Source organism: Bufo bufo, chromosome 3, assembly GCF_905171765.1.
Source record: "Bufo bufo chromosome 3, aBufBuf1.1, whole genome shotgun sequence".
In the NCBI taxonomy this organism is placed as follows: Eukaryota; Metazoa; Chordata; class Amphibia; order Anura; family Bufonidae; genus Bufo; species Bufo bufo.
The window spans coordinates 396,748,039-396,770,997 of record NC_053391.1 but is presented as its reverse complement, the minus strand read 5'-3'; the positions used below and the strand labels follow the sequence as shown (position 1 = coordinate 396,770,997).

The window sequence follows — 22,959 nt, the reverse complement described above, 5'->3', positions numbered from 1 at the left end:
CACTGATAAGGCCTGATTCCAATTTCCGTCTGAATAACGCATCCATATGGCATCCAGGTGCATACGTTTTTTTTTTTCTGGGCCCATTCATTTGACTGAATGAATCTTGGACAGAAAGCAGACAAGACAATGGTGCATGCCACTGTCCCATTTATTCAATGGGTTCGTGTGCTACGTGGGTGCACATGGACAGAAATTACTGCCATCTGGCTTCATTTTGATCATCTTGCCACAAAACAGCACATTGTTTAACCACTCACCATATAACTGCTATACTACTACCAAACAGATACTCTAATCAATACTGTAATACTCAATAAAAATTTGCAAGTATGACCTCGATTGGCATTTCAGCAGTATGTCTGCAAAAATGTGCATCTACAAGGAGGAGCATCATAAAATCCAGTATACGGTATACATTTCCTCTTACCCTTTTTCTTAACAATAGCATTGTTCTCCTGGTAGAGGGATCTTACTGTGAATCTGTATCTCACATTTCCGCACAGCGTCTGTTCTGCACATTTGGCTCTTGATGCATGACTAAGCTAGATGTTTCTGCAGCTCAGTTTTAAATGTTACATAAGTAGTTTCGTAGAAGGATGTTACATCATTTATGTTCTTAACAACAGAATATGGTAAGGGAGTTAGGCAGCAAGAAACTTACAGCTTCTTTTATTGCATTTCATTACAACTCCATGAACCACACAAATGTATGACAACCAAGCCATTACTGAACCCAAAGAGTGGCCATACAGTATGTATGGGCCACAAGATAAAAAGTGCTGCCAGTCATTATTCTTTGCTACGTGTAAGAAGGTACCTGGAATCATTGTGGATGGAAGGTATGTGTCACTGAGGTTCCTGGCCTCGGTGAAGAGCCGGTATTTTATGTGTCAGCAGCAAGTATTGCTAATTCACACCTTGAGAGTTAGCATGGCTGTCATAGCTGATCTGGGACGGCTCTTACTGGGAGTAGTCAAAGTGCTGGGTGGGTGACTACTCCCCATCTTCCAGGCCGGGTTTTGCCAGGCATAAAAATCAGCCAGCACTGCCAGGTGTGTGGATTTACCTCCCTCTAACAGTGGAGCTCAGGAGTCTGTGTGCTGTAAACTGAGGGCTGTGCTGGGATTTGTAGTTTGAGCCAGGCTGGAGGGCTCAGACCGCCTGTGGACTTGATGAGGCTGAACGGCTAACAGGGTGTGAATTAACACCCACGAGAAAAGGTCACTTTTTATTGTTTATGAACTTTCCTTGATGTGAACAAACACCAAGCCATCTGCATTTTGTTATACACCAATGTGTGAATAAACACCGCTGTTTGATTCAATAACTGTGTACATCCTCTAGTCCTAACTACCAGAGCGAATCCCCACATACGATGGAAAAAATACTAGTAATTAAAAGGGTTATGCAGTGTTAGGATACTGATGACCTGTCCTCAGAATAGGTCATCAATATCAGATCGACTGGGGTCCAACTCCCAGCACCTCCTCAGTATCCTGACATTGCACAACCCATTTAAATTGCACCTTTCCAAAGTTAGAGGCAATTATCAGAAACACACATTCCTTCCCAATAATTGCCTGTGCGTCAGAGCAGGTGAGAGCTGCATTTATATGGAGCAATCATCTCTACTTTATGGAGACTAGCGATTGCTATGCAATTGTTCATCCCCATAGAGAATCATTGTTTCTTGGCAGCAGATCCCTGCATACACAGGGCAATGTGGTGCGCAGGAACATAAATTTTTGGTACCAGCTGAAAGATATAATCACCGGATCAAAGAGCATTTGCTTGTTCATTGGGTGATTGATGGCACCTTTACATGGCCCAATTATCGGGAACAAGCATTTCTACAAATGCTCACCCTCAATAATTCCCCCGATTTTGCTACTGAGAGAAAATGATGTGATTTATACTAAAATGAGCGCGCTGATTCCAAAAATGAACTTGGAATTTGCCTGACACGTCTAGATTTTAAGTTATACATGCAAAGCCTATTCAGTTATAATATTAATGCATTATATTAGAGATATTCCAATGAACATGTCCAGACCTGTCCGGACGCACTCAGGCTGATGTCAGCAGTAAGTATATAAGGCAATCTGGACAGATTTTGATAAAGTGATCTGTTATAGTGCTATCAGATTTGAAACTTAAGATGGATAAACGCAAATGTGTTAACGATCCAGACAATTTCTGTTACATATGTGGCAAATACACTACTTATGATCCGCGCAAGAATCTGACAAAGCGAGTGCGTCTTGCAGCTTGGGATGCATTTGTGCTAGTAGTGCAGAACTTCCTTGGGAACAGACGAGCTGCAAACTATGCTGAATTAGTAGACAACATGCTTACAGCATATGAACAACTTGGCTGCCGAATGTCATTGAAAGTGCATTTTTTACATTCCTATCTTGACTTTTTCCCACCCAATTTGGGACACGTAAGTGACGAACATGGAGAGCGGTTCCATAAAGATATTTCTACAATGGAGAACAGGTATCAAGGCCGCTGGAATCCCAACATGATGGGGGACTACTGCTGGTTTTTGCAACGGGAAAATATGTCCGTTCACAAAGGCAAAAGCAGATGCCTGAAGCACTTTTATCAGTACTGGGCCTTGCTCAAGTAAGACTTTTAAACAGAAAAATTAGACTTTTTGAAATTTTGTTATTCCATTACATTTTCATACACTGTTTACTACGCAAACTTTGATGTAGATCAGGTAATTGTTGGAGTAAAACTCGTTCTGTCCAAAATTATTCAATGCTTTCCAAGTGCTTAAAGGGAACATGTCACCTCCAAAACACATTTTAACCGACATCATTACCTTACAGTAGCCCCCAGTGTGTTCCTAATCATGTTTTTCATTCCTCCACTGGTTGTTGTATACTTTATAAAAACGCTGTTTTAATCTGTGTTTTCGCTATCCTCAGAGTCAGCTTAAAGTCAAGGGGGCAGCGGACGCCTTGCTTCAAGTCAAGCTAAGTCCGCCCTTTACCCGTCCTCCCTTCACTGTGATTGACATCCTGCTGTGAGGCTGGGATCGTGCAAATCTCCTTGTCACTGCGCGATCACGTCTCCGTCTCCCGCACTCAGCCGGCCTCTTTCCTCTCTCTGCACATGCTCCAGGCTTTTCCATCGTGTGCGTAGAGAGAGGAAACATAGAAACATAGAATGTGTCAGCAGATAAGAACCATTTGGCCCATCTAGTCTGCCCAATATACTGAATACTATGAATAGCCCCTGGCCCTATCTTATATGAAGGATGGCCTTATGCCTATCCCATGCATGCTTAAACTCCTTCACTGTATTTGCAGCTACCACTTCTGCAGAAAGGCTATTTTAAGCGGCCGGCTGAGTGCGGGAGCCGGAGACGGGATCGCGCAGTGACAAGGAGTGCACCGCGCATGCCTGAGACTTGCACGATCCCAGCCTCACAGCAGGATGTCAATCACAATGAAGGGAGGACGGGTAAGGGGCGGGCTTAGCTTGACTTGAAGCAAGGCGTCTGCTGCCTCCTTGACTTTAAGCTGACTCTGAGGATAGCGAAAACACAGATTAAAACAGCGTTTTTATAAAGTATACAACAACCAGTGGAGGAATGAAAAACATGATTAGGAACACACTGGGGGCTACTGTAAGGTAATGTTGTCGGTTTAAAATGTGTTTTGGATGTGACAGGTTCCCGTTAATTCATTAAGGCATACTTATGCATACAAAATTTTGTGACGTGTTACAATAATTTTGACTTCGGATTTGTAATCCGCACACTCAAATTAGTATAGGACAAATGTTTTTTGCCCAGTAGCAGACGAAAAGCTTCTTTTTTTTTGTTGCGTGGTGATCGGTCCATGTAAGAATAACATAAAGGGGTTTTCTGGTCTGCATTAACATCCTTTAAAATAACCATTTATGAAGATAGCTGTAATTGTATAATGTATTTCTTTTACCTTTTATTGCTCCTAACCTCCGTTCTGGGCTGTGGTCACATGAGCATGTCTATACAACTATTTCTTATTTCCTGTGATGTTATGTCCATACAGGGACAGTGATAGGGGAGTGTCTATGTAAGTAGCTCATTAGGAGGAGCTATAAACTAGCTGGGCATTGTTAGGGCGATGCTGGAGTTGTGGTAAAGAATGGAGAGGTGCATCATGGGTTTGGTTGGATACAACAACCAGAAAAGCTACATACAGGATGTAAACATACAAGAGTAATTGGTTTACCATGGTAAAAATTGGTCCAAATTGAAAAAAAAGCATGGGGAAGATGTACATGAGGTAAGAAACTACATGAGATTATCTGTTAAATCCATAATAATCCCGGAAACCCCCTTTAATTATCAATTCAAGATCACCAGTTTATTTAGAAAATTGATATCCAGTAGACACTGTCATTGTTCCCGTCTCTCTGCAGTCACAGTCAGGGCCGGCGCTTCCATTAAGGCAATGGGGGCAATTGCCCCCGGGCCCCCAAGTCTTAGGGGCCCCCGCTTGCCCGCAACTAAACATATTTTCGTGGGCCACGTCCCCCGTGGCGGCAAGTGGGAACGGCGGCGGCAGGGCACAGGGAGATGAGCGCTTCCATTGTGGAAGCGCTCATCTCCATAGTCATCTGTATCGCCGTCCTCAGGACAGCGATACAGATGGCTGTGCGGCAGGGCAGGGGAGGGAGAGGCGTGTCCCTCCCCTGTTCCTCTGATAGGCTGCCGGCACTAGGCCGGCAGCCTGTCAGAGGCCGGCGCAGGCGGAGTGATGATGTCATCGCACCGCCTGAGCCGTACAGCGCGGGACACAGGCCGGTAGAGGCCTGCATCGCATCGCTGACATGGAGGTAAGTATAAGTGTTTTGTTTTTTTTGTGTGTGTTTGTTTTTTGTGTGCAATACTGGCGGCTACTGTTATGAGGGGGGGGGGGGGCTCTGGCTACTGGCACATGATGGGGGGGGCTCTGGCTACTGGCACATGATAGGGGGAGCCTATGGCTACTGGCACATTATAGGGGGGGCTCTGGCTACTGGCATATGATAGGGGGGGCCTATGGCTACGGGCACATGATAGGGGGGCCTATAACTACTGGCACATGATAGGGGGGCCTATGGCTACTGGCACATGATAGGGGGGCCTATGGCTACTGGCACATGATAGGGGGGGACTATGGTTACTGGCACATGATGAGGGGGGCTCTGGCTACTGGCACATGATGAGGGGGGCTCTGGCTACTGGCACATGATTTGGGGGGGCTCTGGCTACTGGCACATGATGGGGGGCTCTGGCTACTGGCACATGATGGGGGGGCTCTAGCTACTGGCACATAATGGGGGGGCTCTGGCTACTGGCACATGATGGGGGGCTCTGGCTACTGGCACATGATGGGGACCTCTGGCTACTGGCACATGATATGGGGGGGCTCTGGATACAAGCAGATGATATGGGGGGCTCTGGCTACTGGCACATGATATGGGGGGCTCTGGCTGCTGGCACATGATATGGGGGGGCTCTGGCTACTGGCACATGATATGGGGGGGCTCTTTTTACTGGCACATGATTGGGGGCATCTATGGGGGCACATTATTGGGGGACATCTATGGGGGCACTTCTTACTAGCACATTATTGGTGGTCACTATAGGGGCATCTACTGAGGCCACAAAGAAGGGGTATTTTATATGGGGGGCTCTGTACAGTAGCATTTTATACTGTGACACATTATGGTGGGTACTATGGGATCCTTTACGGGGGTATTTTATACTTACAAATTATGGGGGACACTGAGGGCACCTAATGGGGCACTATATATGGAGCATTATATACTGGTACATTATGCGGGGCACTAGGAGGGAGGGGGGAGAGGAGCACTATGGGGGCATTTACTGGGGGCACTATATAGGGGTATTTTATACTGGCACATTATGGGGGCACTATTTGGAACATTAGCTCAACTGGGGGCATTACAAGGTTGTTGTTTTTTTGTACTGTCACATTATAAGGAGAATTATTTCTACTAGGGAGGGGGGGGGGGCACTATGGTGTGCTTTATTACTCCCCCATGGTATGACCTCCTAGTAGCAGCACCAGGCTCTTCCTGCTCTGCTATCTCTCTGCCCCTTCTCAAAATCCTTATTATGAAATCTTTCTCATTAGGATAAAACACAACATCAGCTCCGCCGAGCCCCCGGCCAAAGTGTTGAAGTGGCGTCCAAGATCCCCAAGGGCCAAGCCAAGTAACTGTAAGTTTTCATGTGAAATATGTTTGTTATACACATATAGCATACACTGTGCCACACAATATACAGTTTCTTCTGTATAAACGTCCACCAATTAAATCTCCAGAGTCAATACGGGACGTTAGAGTCAGCAAGTGTCATGGGGGGGGGGGGGGGGCCTTATTGTTTTTTGCCCCAGGGCCCCATTTCACCTAGAACCGACCCTGGTCACAGTATTTTTCATGCATGGATGTCTACTAAGTCTTTGTTGCTTTTCTAGATGTGACATTAGTATGGATGACATGTTAGATTTGACAGCAGCAGTTATAGCAGTCACATGCAGGGCTGGGACGACAGGTAGGCGAGTGTGACCAATTGCCTTCAGAAGTCACCTAATTAGTTAATAGAGTTCACCTGTGTGTAATTTATTCTCAGTATAACCACAGCTGTTCTGTGAAGGCCTCAGTTTTTTTTTAGAGAACATTAGTGATCAAACAGCATCATGAAAACCAAGAAACACACCAGACAGGTCAGTAATAAAGTTCTGGAGAAGTGTAAAGCAGCATTAGGTTATAAAGAAGAAATAGCAAGTTCTGAACATTTCACGGAGCACTGTTCAATCCCTCATCTGAAAGTGGAAGGAGTATAATACAATACAACTGCAAACCTACCAAGATATGGCCGTCCACCTAAAAACTGACAGCCCAGGCAAGGAGAGCACTAATTAAACAAGCAGCAAAGAGGCCCATTGTCATACTGGAGGAGCTGCAGAGACCCACAGATCAGGTTGGAGAATCTGTCCACAGGACAACTATTAGTCGTGTACTCCACAAATCTGGCCTTTATGGAAGAGTGGCAAGAAGAAAGCTAGAAGAAGTCCTGTTTGAAGTTTGCCACAAGCTATGTAGGGGGACAAAGCAAAGGTGCTCTGGTCAGATGAGATCAAAGTTGAACTTTTTGTTCTAGATGCAAAACACTATGTGTGGCTGAAAAGTAACACTGTACATCACCCTGAACACACCGTCCCCACTGTGAAACATGGTGGTGGCAGCATCATGCTGTGGGAATGCTTTTCTTTAGCAGGGACAGGGAAGCTGGTCACAGTTGATGGGAAGATGGATGGAGCTATATACAAGGCAGTCCTGGAGAAAAACTTGGTAGAGGGTGCAAAAGACTTAAGACCGGGGCAGAGGTTCGCCTTCCAGCAGAACCCTAAACATACAGCCAGAGCTACAATGGAATGGTTTAGATCAAAGCATATTCATGTGTTAGAATTGCCCAGGCAAAATACAGACCTAAATCCCATTGACAGTCTGTGAAAAGACTTTAGATTGCTGTTCAGAGATACTCTCCATCCAATCTGACTGAGCTTTAGCTGTTTTGCAAAGAGTAGGCAAAATAAGCTGAATATAAATGCACACCACACTTTCCAGATTTTATACCTTCGTAATACCTTCACTTAGTGATCTGTTGCTTCACTCTGGGGATAATGCACTTTTAATTTGTATGCAAATGACCAGTTAAGTGCAAAGAGGGCGGGCCCAAGGCATTCTGTGCACCCTTACTCCTCCTACTTCCTCTGCCAGCCCCTTCCCCTCCTTCTTGATTGACAGGGCCGGAAAATATAGCTCTGTCAAGTAGAAGGAGGGGCTAGTAGAGGAAGCAGGAGGAGAATGGGTACACAGTGTTTCGGGCCTACCCTCTGCACTTAACTCATTTGCATATGAATTAAAAGTGCTTTTCTCCAGAATGAAGCAATGGATCCCTAAGTGAAATGTATCATTACATTCAGCTGAACTAGCTCTACAAGGCTTTGTGTGTGGTGCAACAGTGAATTTTCTAGTGACATGCTACCTTTAATTTACTCACTGGAAAACCCCTTTAGCACAATGGCACTAGTTAGTAGGAGTTTAACCATCAGATCACATGTATTTTTATTAAACACTTGTATTCTTCGCTAAATAACAATTCTGCGTTGGGGAAGGCACAATTCAGTAAGGTACAACTTTATAATCCCTTAGAAATCTAAACTCATCTTTTTTTTAAAACAATACAAATAGTAGTGGTCAAATGTGGGATATAAAAATGTAAGCCAACACTGGAGAGCAGACAGTCCTATGGTAAACTGAACACAACACACTAAAAGATGTTATAAAACCATCATTTTATGGTCAGAAGATAAACACATGGAAAAAAATCTTAAATGGGATGTGCTATAAACTACTTTTCACTCTACAGTGTATTTACATCAATTACTCTAGCTCCCATTCCTCCTTGGATTGTTTACGTTTTTTTCCTTCAAATTTACCTCATTTGCCGTTTTCTCTTATCCCCCATGCTTGAATCTTACTTCCTGGTTTGTAATGTGTCTGCTGTCCCCTCATGCCTTAGGGCAGTGAGATGTGTCCTGACATCAGCAGATCATGTGCCACTAACCACGCCACTTGTTCTCACCAATGAGGCTTCCTACGTCCTACATTATAAGGCTTCAATGACGGACATAACCAACAGATCAGCAGGGTGCAATGGCAGGCTAATAACTAGAATAAAGCGGTTTTGATGGATGGTGGTATTTGGAGAAAGTGATGTAACATTTACAGTATATACGGTATATACAGTGATATATATTTACAGTATATTTGTGGCATAACCCTATAAGCTTTTGGTCAGGAAGTTTAAAAGTCAGCAACCTGTTCCACTATGATAATTCAGGTGAATGTAAAGCCTCCTTGCCTACTCCGTCTATTCTAATAGAAAAATCCGGGCCATTGTGTGAAATGCTGCTCGTCTGCTTAGGACACCAACATTTCAGGGGAACTGTTCTTCTTAGCCTGCTTGACCTCATCCATGGCAACTTCATTGAAGGAATCACTCACCGTGACAGATTTCCTTTATAGTACACATATACATGTGTTATATGATAATGGGATTCAGGGTTGACATATAGTGGGAAATATACTGAAACTGGCACAAAGGAAAAGTGACGTTTTTGCCATTGGCAACAAGTTAGCTCACTGCTTTCACTTTTCAAAGGACCTCTGGAAAATCTAGCTGGAATCTGATTGGTTGCCTCGCACAAGTAACGGAATTTTTATTTTAACCAATTTTAAAACATCCCCACTATAAAGTTTTTTGAAGTTAACATACTTTGCATGGTTATTTCAGGAGTTCCTATGATTATAGAAAGCTTAGAAATGCATGAATACAGTTTTACTAAGGGTTCATGCACACGGCTGTATGTATTTTGCGGTCTGCAAAAAACGGATCTGCAAAAAAAAATGCATGGTGTCCGTGTGCATTCCGGATTTTGCAGAACGGAACAGCTAGCCCCTAATAGAACAGTAGTATCCTTGTCCGTGATGCGGACAATAATAGGACATGTTCTATTTTTTGCGGAACGGACATACGGAAATGGAATGCACACGGAGTAACTTATGTTTTTTTTGCGGACCCATTGAAATGAATGGTTCCGCATACGGTCTGCAAAAAAAACGGCACGGACACGGAAAGAAAATACGTTTGTGTGCATGAGCCCTAAGACTGGTGTTACAAATGCCAGTCAGTATAAAGTCGGTAGGTGCAGAATGAGCCAAATTTATAAAGAGGCACAGGCCTCTTAATAAAATTGGAGGATCTCCCAGTAGTCCATGCAACAGAAATTCAATCTACGCCAGCTATAAGCATAGTTTTTGGTGTAAATGGTAGTAGATATGTTGGTCTGCAGAGGCCACACCCTTTCCCGTAAGCCCTACCCGCTTTAGAAAAGTGATGAGAGAAGTGAAAAGTCACAAATGATGGCACAAGCAAGGCATGCATACATAATTGAATGCTTTTTTATGCCACAATAGATAAATAAATTCCTGTGTACATATGGGCAATACAGAGCATTTCATGTACTGTTGATAGGAACCTTATAAGGAAGCTGCTATTTGAGAAACTCCCCAATTCTATCTTAATAATTCAACAACAGGTGAAGTGCTTTTCAAACTGTAGATCTCAGAGCAGGGCCTTGTAGATCCTGAACTAGGCAACCTCTGAAACGCTATCAGGTAGTCTGGCCCTGACACAGCCTGACTGCTAAGATCATACTTATCAACATTAAAGTTGGTAAAATCGAGGCATATAAGCCCCGTCCCCGGGAACGCCCGGAAATACCCACTTGTGGGTTGGGCTTGTATTAGCCTGGGGCAGAGCAAATTTGCCGACACTGTCTCGGCAAATTTGGGACAATTGGCAACTATGTAAGAGGAGGGCAGAAGTGCATAAAGTAACTTTTAAGGAGGAAGCACTGATAGTTTGGCTAAAAAACTGCACAAAAGCTGCACTGTGTGAGCAACAGCAGAGCTGTGTATATAATGCCTGTTCTGGGGCAGCCATATTTTTGTGTTACACAACTTTTCTGCGTCTTGCTGCAGCACGACAGCAAATCGCAGGCAAGTCCCGTATTATGTGTGTCTTATATTGAAGTGAATGTCATGAGCGACTTGCGACACCAAATCCAGCATATCTGGATTTTTTGCGAATGTCTCTTTGTAGTCGCAGCATGTCACTTGTCGCACTGTGACACTATAGACATACATTACATGAAAAGCTGCACGACACAAGTCGCCATGTAGCCCTAGCCTTATTCTTAACCCCTTAACGTACAATTGCGTACATGTACGGCATTATACGCTCGCAACTGGGATTTGCGTCCCCACCTATCCCTTGGTTAAACTTGAGGGACTTATGTCTTTTTTCAACCGTATTAACTATGTATGTAACTGTATGGAGCGGTGCAGTGAAGTAGCTCCATATTCTGCAGGTCCCGGCCATATAATACAGTAGGCACCTGGCTGCAATAATGGGGAACGGCGATCATACCGAACCTCGTCATTTAAACCCTCAGATGCTGCATTCAACTTCAAGCATTTGTGAGGTAGGGCAGAGGAATGCGGCTCCTGCTGCTTTCTGATCAGAGCCCCCGCTGTAAAATCTCGGGGCTCCAATCGGTTACCATGACAGCCTAGGGTGAATGGGATAAGGGATCAAAAGATCCTAGGCTCTAGCCACTTAAGGGGGCTGCTAGTTATTAGAGTGAAAAGTGAAAATCACCACCTTCCCAATTTTACATATACTGTAAAAATATATAAACAATAAAAATATTAGGAATCACCCCGTCTGAAAATCTATGAACTATTAAAATACTTTTAACATTTTCCTGCACAGTAAACGCCGTAACTGGGAAAAAAGATGAAAAACACACGATTCACCATTTTTTACTCACCTGGTCCCCACAAAAAAACAGAATAAGGCCTCATACACACGACCGTTGTGCCGTTTTCCGTTTTTTTTTCGCGGACCCATTGACTTTCAATGGGTCCGTGGAAAAATCGGAAAATGCACCGTTTTGCAGCCGCATCCGTGATCCGTGTTTCCTGTCCGTCACAAAAATAGGACCTGTCCTATTTTTTTGACGGACAACGGTTCACGGACCCATTCAAGTCAATGGGTCCGTGAAAGAACACGGATGCACACAAGATTGGCATCCGCGTCCGTGATTCGTGAAAACTCAGAACCGACAGTATATTCTAACACAGAGGCGTTCCCATAGTGATGGGGACGCTTCTAGTTAGAATATACTACGAACTGTGTACATGACTGCCCCCTGCTGCCTGGCAGCACCCGATCTCTTACAGGGGGCTGTCATCCGCACAATTAACCCCTCAGGTGCTGCACCTGAGGGGTTAATTGTGCATATCATAGCCCCCTATAAGAGATCAGGGGCTGCCAGGCAGCAGGGGGCAGATCCCCCTCCCTCCCCAGTTTGAATATCATTGGTGGCCAGTGTGCGCCCCCCCCCCTATTGTAATATCATTGGTGGCCAGTGTGCGGCCTCCACCGGCCACCCCTCCCCCTCTATTGTAATATCATTGGTGGCCAGTGTGCGGCCTCCGTCGGCCCCCCTCCCCCCCACTATTGTAATTTCATTGGTGGCCAGTGTGCGGCCTCCCCCCCCCCCCCCCCCCGATCATTGGTGGCAGCGGAGATTCCGATCGGAGTCCCAGTTTAATCGCTCTGGGGCTCCGATCGGTAACCATGGCAACCAGGACGCTACTGCAGGCCTGGTTGCCATGGTTACTTAGCAATATTAAAATATTAGAAGCATCATACTTACCTGCTGGCTGCTGCGATGTCTGTGTCCGGCCGGGAGCTCCTCCTACTGGTAAGTGACAGGTCTGTGTGGCGCATTGCTTAATGATCTGTCACTTACCAGTAGGAGGAGCTCCCGGCCGGACACAGACAGCGCAGCAGCCAGCAGGTAAGTATGATGCTTCTAATATTGTAATATTGCTAAGTAACCATGGCAACCAGGCCTGCAGTAGTGTCCTGGTTGCCATGGTTACCGACCGGAGCCCCAGAGCGATTAAACTGGGACTCCGATCGCAATCTCCGCTGCCACCAATGATCGGGGGGGAGGGGGGAGAGGGGAGGCCGCACACTGGCCACCAATGAAATTACAATAGTGGGGGGAGGGGGGGCGACGGAGGCCGCACACTGGCCACTAATGATATTACAATAGAGGGGGGACGCACACTGGCCACCAATGATATTACAATAGAGGGGGGGAGGGGGGCCAACTGAGGCCGCACACTGGCCACCAATGATATTACAATAGTGGGGGGGAGGGGGGCCGACGGAGGCCGCACACTGGCCACCAATGATATTACAATAGAGGGGGGGCGGAGGGGGGGCCGCACACTGGCCACCAATGATATTACAATAGAGGGGGGGAGGGGGGCCAACGGAGGCCGCACACTGGCCACCAATGATATTACAATAGAGGGGGGGGCGGGGGGGGCGCACACTGGCCACCAATGATATTACAATAGAGGGAGGGAGGGGGGGGCCGCACACTGGTCACCAATGATATTACAATAGAGGGGGGGCCGGGGGGGGCGCACACTGGCCACCAATGATATTCAAACTGGGGAGGGAGGGGGGTCTGCCCCCTGCTGCCTGGCAGCCCCTGATCTCTTACAAGGGGCTATGATACGCACAATTAACCCCTTCAGGTGCGGCACCTGAAGGGTTAATTGTGCTGATCACAGCCCCCTGTAAAAGATCGGGTGCTGCCAGGCAGCAGGGGGCAGTCATGTACACAGTTTGCAGTATATTCTAACTAGAAGCGTCCCCATCACTATGGGAACGCCTCTGTGTTAGAATATACTGTCGGATCTGAGTTTCACGATGTAACTCAAATCCGATGGTATATTCTAACATAGAGGCGTTCCCATGGTGATGGGGACGCTTCAAGTTAAAATATACCATCGGATTGGAGAAAACTCCGATCCGATGGTATAATAGGGACTCCTGACTTTACATTGAAAATCAATGGGGGACGGATCCGTTTGAAATTGCACCATATTGTGTCAATGTCAAACGGATCCGTCCCCATTGACTTGCATTGTAATTCAGGACGGATCCGTTTGGCTCCGCACGGCCAGGCGGACACTAAAACTACATTTTTTTCATGTCCGTGGATCCTCCAAAAATCAAGGAAGACCCATGGACGAAAAAACGGTCACGGATCACGGAAAAACGGAACCCGTTTTTACGGACCGCAAAAAAAAAACGGTCGTGTGCATGAGGCCTAACAGTGATCAAAAAGTTGTACAAACCACAAAAATGGTACCAATGAAAACTACAGTTTTTTCCACACAAAAAAGCCCTCATACAGCTCTGTAGACCAAAATATAAAAATCTTATGGCTGTCAGAAAATGGTGATGCACAGAAAATTTCGATTTTTTTCAACGTTTTTTTTTCTAAGTAATAAAACAAAATAAAAACTATACAGGTTTGGTATCGCCATAATCATATTGAGCTGCAGAATAAGGACATCATGTCATTTTTAGCACACAATGAATGGCGTGATATCAAAATCCCAAGAAACCTTGGCGGAATTGGGGTTTTACACCCCCCCCAAAGATTTTTTCCCCCCATTGTACAATACAAGACATGGTGAATTAAATGGTGCCATTAAAAAAAATGCATCTTGTCCCGCAAAAAATGTTGTGAGATGGGGAAACAGCTCTCCTTGTCTGAACACTGTGTAGATTAAATTAAATGATCTGGACTGACAATCTGCTGTTTGGCCACAAGATGCCTCTGTTTCCTAAACACAGCTACAGGCTGCATATATTTCCATATTCATGAGAGGTGGAGTTACACAGAGCCTGGAGAGGAAGAGAAAGGGAGCAGCCATCTTAGAGGGAGCTGAGACTGAGGAACTATGTCAGCAGAGGTTCCGACGGCATCCAGGTTTGAGAGCATCCCTCAGTGACCATAACTGCAGCTAAGTGAAGCTGATCGTGTCCAAGACACTGATCCTGACCAGAGGAACAAGGATTGTTTCCAGGAATGCTGATGAGAGCTGAGGAGCAAAGCTACATACACTGCGGGACCGCATGCTAGTTGGCATTTATTCTGTTCAGAGTCACCAGCAGATGCAGAGCAGACCCGGGTCAGTAAGATCGTGCACGCACCTCATTACAGTGTTAGCGCCAAGAGACTGAGACCAGGCCTGTAGTTAGTTAGTTAGGGTCTCTGTTTGTGTCAGGCCACAAGTGTTGCTATTGTTCATTGCAAGGACTCCATAATTTAAAAGGGACATTTCACGCTGGAGAGCCGATAAACTTCCCACAAACTCAAGCCAGGCTGGCGTTTTGCTAAGGAGGAATACTCAGACACGTGCTACAAGACCAGTTATGGGAGGGGGAATACTGTAAAGCTTTATAAGATTGTAAGCTGTTGTGCTGCACTGCAGGGTAACCTGCATCACGCACCCATACAGTTATTCTTGTTATTGTAGGGTAATAACAGGTAAAGTGTGGCAGTTTAGTTGTGCCGGCCAGTAGGTTAATTAACACGCTTTCGTCCTGCATCCATCGGAGGGCACTGCACTGTGCTGCACAAGGGTCTCAGCCTTCGGGCTGGGTGTATGTAAATTTATTGTACAGGTGAAACTTGAAAAATTTGAATATCGTGCAAAAGTTCATTTATTTCAGTAATGCAACTTAAAATTAGAATATTGTGAAAAGGTTCAATATTCTAGGCTCAAAGTGTCACACTCTAGTCAGCTAATTCATCCATACCCCCTGAGCAAAGGGTACCTGAGATTGTGACTTTGGGGTTTCATAAGCTGTAAGCCATAATCATCCAAATTATAACAAATAAAGGCTTGAAATATCTCGCTTTCCATGTAATGAGTCTATCTCATATGTTAGTTTCACCTTTTAAGTTGCATTGCTGAAATAAATAAAATTTGCACGATATTCGAATTTTTCGAGTTTCACCTGTATGTTCCCAGCATTTGTGGTTGTGTTCATTACCACGTTTAAGTAAAATTCTGTTTTGGCAAAAGCTGGTGGTGGAGTTGTTTTCCTTGTTCGTGACTTCGCTCTATCCTGGGGGGCCCACCCCTGTACATGGCTTACAATGTGAAAGGAAAAGTTTATGGCTATCAAAAATTTCTTTAAGGGGTTAAACAAGATAGACAACTCTAGTATATGACAGTGGCAAATACATGAATTTGCTGAATATCCTAGTTTTTTGTGTCAAAGCATTCTGAGAAAAGCTGCACACATTTTAGTATTACTAGAAAATATGAATACAGAGAAAAACAGGCAAACTGAGCTATTTTGGATAACTTCAAAGTGAAAAACAGGCATTCACCATCTGTATAGCAACATTTGTCTGTAAAACATCACATTTATTAATTATTAACGTAGAGTACATAAGAATTATAAGTAAACGAGTATAAATAAAATACCATATAAAACACCATATAAAACAAAAATATCCCCTACTGACAAGACATCGGGGTCAGGCTGTTCTAACAGCAACCAGATCTCTCCTTAATGGGAGGCTCCCACCCACTAACACACAATGTCCTGCTATCAACACTCGACAATCAAGACATAATAAATCAGTAAAGAGCTATATAAGCCCATTCCAAAATAAAAATAAAAAAATATATAAAAATATAAAAAATAATATATATAAATATAACAATATCACTAAGGGGAACAAGTGCAACAATGAAATAAGGAGACTATCTATTATATTAGGTCAGATATAAGGAAGATGCAGAAGAAGTATAGACGTGGGAGTGTTATTGTCATCCTTTCAGACCCTATGGAGATACTGTATAAACCTTTATTTAAAACCCATATTCATAATACTTTGGGGTAGATATATGTTTTTCTATGTTTTTCACTTTGTAGGTCATATTTATTTAATAAATATATTAGGTATTGATCAGGTTGTAAATGCATAATAGCAATGAAAAACAAAAAAAAACGCATCGAAAACGCATAGGAACCGCAGATAATTTTTTGGATTCTTATGCAAAATGTTTCATAAATAACACCAACACAAGTATGTGAGAACTCCTCTCTTTGAGATATAAGAATGTGTGTCTTGTGAAAATTATCCTCTATTTTTGAAAATTATCCATTTCATGTTTTAATGGTAGTCCAATTAACATGGGTATAAAGGTGGGTAGGTCACAGTCTTCAGTATGGTCACTGAGGAAGAGGTAGGAATACCTCGAAACACGTCTGGCAGACATACAGACTGGACTACCTATCAAAATCCAACAACTATTTTTCCTTAGACTCAATAATATCTATATTGCACATCTTGGGCATAGGAGCGGCAATAGCGATCAGCTGAATCAAAGCCGAGGAACGACTTCCAATCCCCTAGCGGGAAACCACGTGACACCCGGAGAACCACATGGGACGCCGACGTGAACGCACAGTCTGTTGCGGCTACACTGATCAGCGGGGCGCCGGCCTTCCAGACGGGAGAAGCAGAGCAGAAGCCGGGTGAGTGGGTAAACATCAAGTGGGACGCCACTGATGTTAGCCTAAATGTATACAACTTCCAATGGAGTAGAAATACAACTATTAATATACTCGCCAAAGTCTGCGTCCCTCAGTATATGCTCTGCAGCAGTTCAAGACACAATAAGCGCAATACAATATATGAACTCCGCTATTGAGTGGTTATATTACTAAAGTCTACGCCCTCCAATATATGTTCTGCAGCAGTCCAGGACGTAACAATATACAGTACTATATGAATCCCACTATTTAGTGGCTATTTCTGATCATTTACTATATGGAGACAAACTCATCTAAGATAAATTCAGCTATCTCTCTATTTGGAATGAACTAACTCTGTTCCATACTTACAAGTCATCTGGGTTGATTATGCTGAATATTACCTCCCTGTATGAAAGTGGTCGGTCTACAGCGGATTAAGCAATCGCAATAATAGAGGCCATAAACAAAGACTTGCTATCTACAGCTCAAAGATCGATCAGTCTCATTTATACGGAGGCATGACTGTATACTAACTACTAACCATCATTAATCTTCAGCAACTACCATTTGATATGTGGTGGAATTGACGTACGCTTACAAGTTTCTCAATTTTATTTGAATATTTTAAGGGGATATTTTGGTTTCATATGGTATTTTATTTATACTCGTTTACTTATAATTCTTGTGCACTCTACATTAATTAGGGTACTTTCACACTTGCGGCAGAGGATTCTGGCAGGCAGTTCCGTCGCCGGATCTGTCAAAAAGCATGCAAACTGATGGTATTTGTCAGACGGATCAGGATCCTGATCCGTGTGACAAATGCATTGAAAAGCCGGATCCGGTTCTCTCTGGTGTCATCCAGAAAAACGGATCCGGCATTTATTTTTTTTCATACTTTTTGCGGTCTGAGCATGCGTTTTGCTGAAACACTCAGGGCATTAATGCATTTCAATGGGAAAAAAAGGCCGGCATTCCTGCAAGTGTTCCGGAATTTTGGACGGAGAAAAACCGCAGTAAAACGCGGACAAGAATAGGACATGTTATATTTTTTTTGCGGACCACGGAACGGAGCAACGAATGCGGACAGCACACGGAGTGCTGTCCACATCTTTTGTGGCCCCATTGAAGTGAATGGGTCCGCATCCGAGCCGCCAAAACTGAGGTTTTACAGACAAATTTGGCTATACAGATGGTGAGTGCCTGTTTTTCACTTTGAAGTTATCCATTTTAGCTCCTTTAGTGACTGTGTGAGTCCCACAAAAAACAGAGCACCTCCACCCTAGTATAAGGAAGGGTGAGCCACTATATAACAATTACTTGTCCTAAAACTGAGCTAATTCTAGCAAAAGCAACTCTGACGTTTTGTTTGGGGTTAAAACAAAATATCAGGACCATCAATAGCAACGGTAAACTAAAAAAAGGAAAGCTGGTGGCGATAACGAATACAGCTAAAGTCTATTTTATGGGATAAAGGGAAGACAAGGATAGATTGGCACAGATTTCATGCATGGACAGCTTACCGTTACTGAAGAGGGGCCCTCCGGTGCTCCCCATGTACACGAGCAGCCAGGCTTCAGCACAGACGCTGTCAGAGCTTGTGTTCTGTACACTGCAGATCTAAGCAAGTGGCTTGCCAAAAATACATTGCTATTCATCCTGGAATAAGCCCAGCACTCCCAAGCCTCAGCATGTGCTGCTCCTGAACCGCCTATGCCTGTCATGTAGTCAGAGCAACATGTGTGACCTAGGCTAAGGTGAATGGCAATCCAAGATACATACTGTACCCTCCAGCTTTTTTAGGCATCTGTCATAGCTGCTGCATTGCAGGATTTACCAGGCTCCAAATGAAGGGAAGTTCTGCTACTTACCAAGGAAATGCACATAAAGACTTGAGTGCATTGCCAGCAGTGAAACCTAAGACGGCCTTAATGCCCAGGGAAAAGTAAATAAACAGGGAGTGCCACTAGTAATAAGTCACTTATTGTGTGCCCGCCCTAGCACACAGGCAGCACCTGTTCCTTAGACGTCAATGAGAGATAAAGAATGAAAAGCCCTCTTCAGTTTCTGAAACAATATGATTTGTACAAGGGGGCATATAAAGCCCCAATGTAACAAGCGATTGTCGGGAAGGAACAGTTCCTTCCTGACAATGGTCTGCTCGTTAGTGGAGGAGACCGCTGCAATTATATGCACTGATCTCCTCCACAGTATGGGGAGGAGGGATCGCTAATGCCATTGCTTGTCCCAATACATAATCATTGTTTGCCGGCAGCCGAGCGCTGTATAGACAGCACGCGGTCTGCTGCCAGCAGATGATTTCATACCTCCCAACTTTTGAAAACTGCAAAGAGGGATAATAAATGCGGCAATTATTTTCATACTAGGCTGTGCCTCTAACTCCGCCCAAAGCATAACAATACTCACCCAGTCTCCTTAATACCCCCACATAGTAATTATTCCCCCTTTGTGCCAGCACACAGTAGTTATGCCCACATTGTGCCTCCCACAGCAGTTATGCCCAAATTGTAACCTTTTCACAGTAGTAATGCCCACATTGTGCCCCTTACAGTTGCTATGCACTCACTGTGTCCCCTACACAGTAGTAATGTCTACATTGTGACCCTCACAGTTGCTATGCCCACATTGTCCCCCTCACAGTAGTTATGCCAACACTATGCCCCCTTCACAGCAGTTATGCCCAGATTTTTGCCCCTTCACAATTGCTATGACCAAATATGTCCCCTTGACAGTAGTTATGCCCAGATATGCCCATTCTACAGAAGTTATGCCCACATTGTGCCCCCCCACAGTAGTTATGCCCAGATGTGCCCCCTTCACAGTACTCATGCCCAGATATGTGCCCTTTCACAGTAGTTATGCCCAGATATGCCCCCTTCACAGTAGCTATACCCCCACTGTGCCCCCCTTACAGTAGTTATGCCCACATTGTGCCCCTTCACAGTAGTTATATTCACATTGTGCCCTCTCACATTAGTTATGCCCAGGCCTTTTTTTCTGGCGGAACACACCGGAACGGCGTTCCGCCACCTATTTTGCCGACTCGCCCCGCCCCCCTTTAGTTCGGGCCAGGCAGCCGCCCAGGGCGATGTCAGAAGGGGGGCGCCGGCAGAGCACAGCAGGAGATGAGCGCTGCGCTTCCATTGTGGAAGCGCTCACTCATCTCCAAAATCATCGATCTCATCTGTATCGCCGTCCTCAGGACGGCAATACAAATGTCTGTAATGCGGCAGGGCATGGAGAGGTGTGTCCCCTCCCTGTTCCTCTGATAGGCTGCCAGCACTAGGCCGACAGCAGGGCCAGACTGGGACAAAAAATAGGCCTGGGCATTTTTGACTGAGCAGCCCAATCACATGACCCCCAACAGGCCCCACCCCCTTGCAGTCTAGGGGGGGAGCCAAAACCGGAAGCACAATTGAGGGGCAGGGCCAGCCACCAGTAAGATAGGAAGGTTTCAGCCAACACACAAGCTTTGCAACAACCAACATACAGACCTTGCAACAATATAGGAAGCTACAGAAAAGTCTTATAATATCCTCAGTGGATCTCAACCTCCCCATCCTCCACACCCTGTACAGGTCAGTGCCCCCGAAATAGCACTCACAGTTCTCCAGCAACTCTGGCAAATACCACCAATTCCATACACAGGCGAACCACAACACCACCTCACTGACAGCTTTTTCCTGGTCTGTCAAAGACAATACTCTATTGGCTGGGATGTCTGCTGTGATACGCAATTTCCTCTCCAAATTGAAAGCTTTGTTGGTAGCAGAGAATGCTAAAAAATGGGAAAAAAAGTGTGGGAACTCACCCAAGTGCCTCCGCGTGATGTCACAGCACGCGGCGTTCGCAAAGGGCAGGGGAGGTCGGCTGGAGCAAGCAAATACTGTATTTTTTGCCCTAGTAGATGCACCGGCCCATAAGACGCACCTAGGTTTTAGAGGGGGACAATAAGAAAAAAATATTTTTCATTACACCTCAGGTCAGACCACCAATCAGTCCCCCAATGTTAATCAGACCTCAGCTAACAGCCCCAATAATATCCCCAATGTTAATAAGAACCCAATAAGACCTCAGATCAGACCCCAATATGAATGACCCCCAATCAGACCTCAGATAATAGCCCCATGCCTCATAGCAGCCCCCAATAGCCTCATAGCAGCCACCAGTGCCTCTCCATCAGCCCCCCAGTGCCTCTCATCAGCCCCCCAGTGCCTCTTATCAGCCCCCTAGTGCCTCTCATCAGCCCCCCAGTGCCTCTTATCAGCCCCACAGCGCCTCTCATCAGCCCCACAGCGCCTCTCATCAGCCCCCCTGTGCCTCTCATCAGCCCCCCTGTGCCTCTCATCAGCCCCACAGCACCTCTCATCAGCCCCCCAGTGCCTCTCATCAGCCCCCCAGTGCCTCGTCTCATCAGCCCCACAGCGCCTCTCATCAGCCCCCCTGCGCCTCTCATCAGCCCCACAGCACCTCTCATCAGCCCCCCTGCGCCTCTCATCAGCCCCTCTGTGCCTCTCATCAGCCCACTGCCCATAATATATGAAAAAAAAAACACTTACCTCTCCTGCTCCTGGACGCAGACGCTCCTCTTCTGCTGTCGGCTGTGCTGTAAAGGCTGCGCACAGCATGACGTCGTCACATCACAGAGCGACTCACTCCTGTGCGCACTGCGCAGCCTGCAGAGCCGACAGCCGAGGACCAGGTAGCGGTGAGTACAAAGCATTCACCGCTTCCTTCCTGGTCCTTTTGCCCTGAAACTTTGGGAACGGCGTTCCTGCCATGAAAAAAGTGCAGGAACGCCGTTCCCACCCGTTCCCCCTCAACTCGAGCCCTGAGGTGGCCCGGCCCACCGGGCAAATGCCCGGTCTGCCCTGTGGCCAGTCCGCCCCTGATGCCTAGAGATGCGTGTCTGCCCTGTCGCCCTCATCCAAGACTCCAGAATCATAATTAGGCTTTCCTTCACCAAGATTCAGTTCACTGCATAGCCCCGTACCTGGGGCCCAACCTTGGCACCTAACACAGGGCCACTCCCTGCCAGCATTCCATCCTCTTACTCAGTGTCTCACAACTGATAGGGGTTACACACTGTAGTTCGTTCTTCCTGACTAGTAAAAAAAAAAATGACATCAGAACGTTGTATTTGAGCCTGGAATTCCCGTTCTTTTGGAGTAGCAAGGAAACCTGGCATCAGGACATTGTATTAGGGCTTGGGACTCCCCTCTAAGAGCTAAAACTGAGAGCTGCTTTGTATGAGCATCCCTGACTCATTCAGACTTAGGTCACCCTTCTATTACAGGGACAGCCATTCATCTGAAATGAAATACCTGGCTGGATGTGGATGGTCGAGGCGTCCCCCTGTTTTCTCGAGATGTTGAGAGAACATCAGCTGATGACTCCAGTGGCCACATTTTCAGTGAACAAGGAGTGAAGGAGTGACAGCTCCTTTAACTTAGGGGTTTGCTACGAGGTCTGAATTAATTTAGGGTTCTGGTCAGAGGTTAGAATACATTTCTTGGCCTGTTTGGGTCTGAATTAGATCAGAGGTCAGGTCTGGGGTCTCAATTACATATACAGCAAACTGTAATGCACAGTGTGCTCTGACCCCTTTTTCCTGCTTCCAGTACATCAACTTCAGGAACTGAATGTTCACTTGTCACCTTATATCTATAATCCACAATTGATATTGACACAATATAATGGTATTCAGTTCACCTACAGTATGTGGTTCCAATGTTATGGCTGATTGGTGTGTAATATACTGTGCACCGCAGTTGGGCAGTCATATAGCAGAGCAAGGTTTTATTGCAACTTTAATTCTGATGCCCTTTCCTTAGGTTAGGCCATCAGTGCTTGATTTC

General features: G+C 45.4%; 1 protein-coding gene across 2 annotated transcripts in view; it reads right to left on the bottom strand.

Moving 5' to 3' along the window:
• Positions 1-19,010, bottom strand: part of PHKG1 (phosphorylase kinase catalytic subunit gamma 1) — a 66,768-nt gene extending 47,758 nt beyond the window's left edge. The window contains exon 1 of one of the 2 annotated variants that reach the window (XM_040424805.1): positions 18,952-19,010. The gene's annotated coding sequence lies outside the window, so the exon portion shown is untranslated. Of the gene's footprint in view, positions 1-18,603; positions 18,899-18,951 lie in introns of those variants that run through there. The other variant, XM_040424804.1, reaches the window with a different exon arrangement.
• Positions 19,011-22,959: the final 3,949 nt, after the last annotated feature.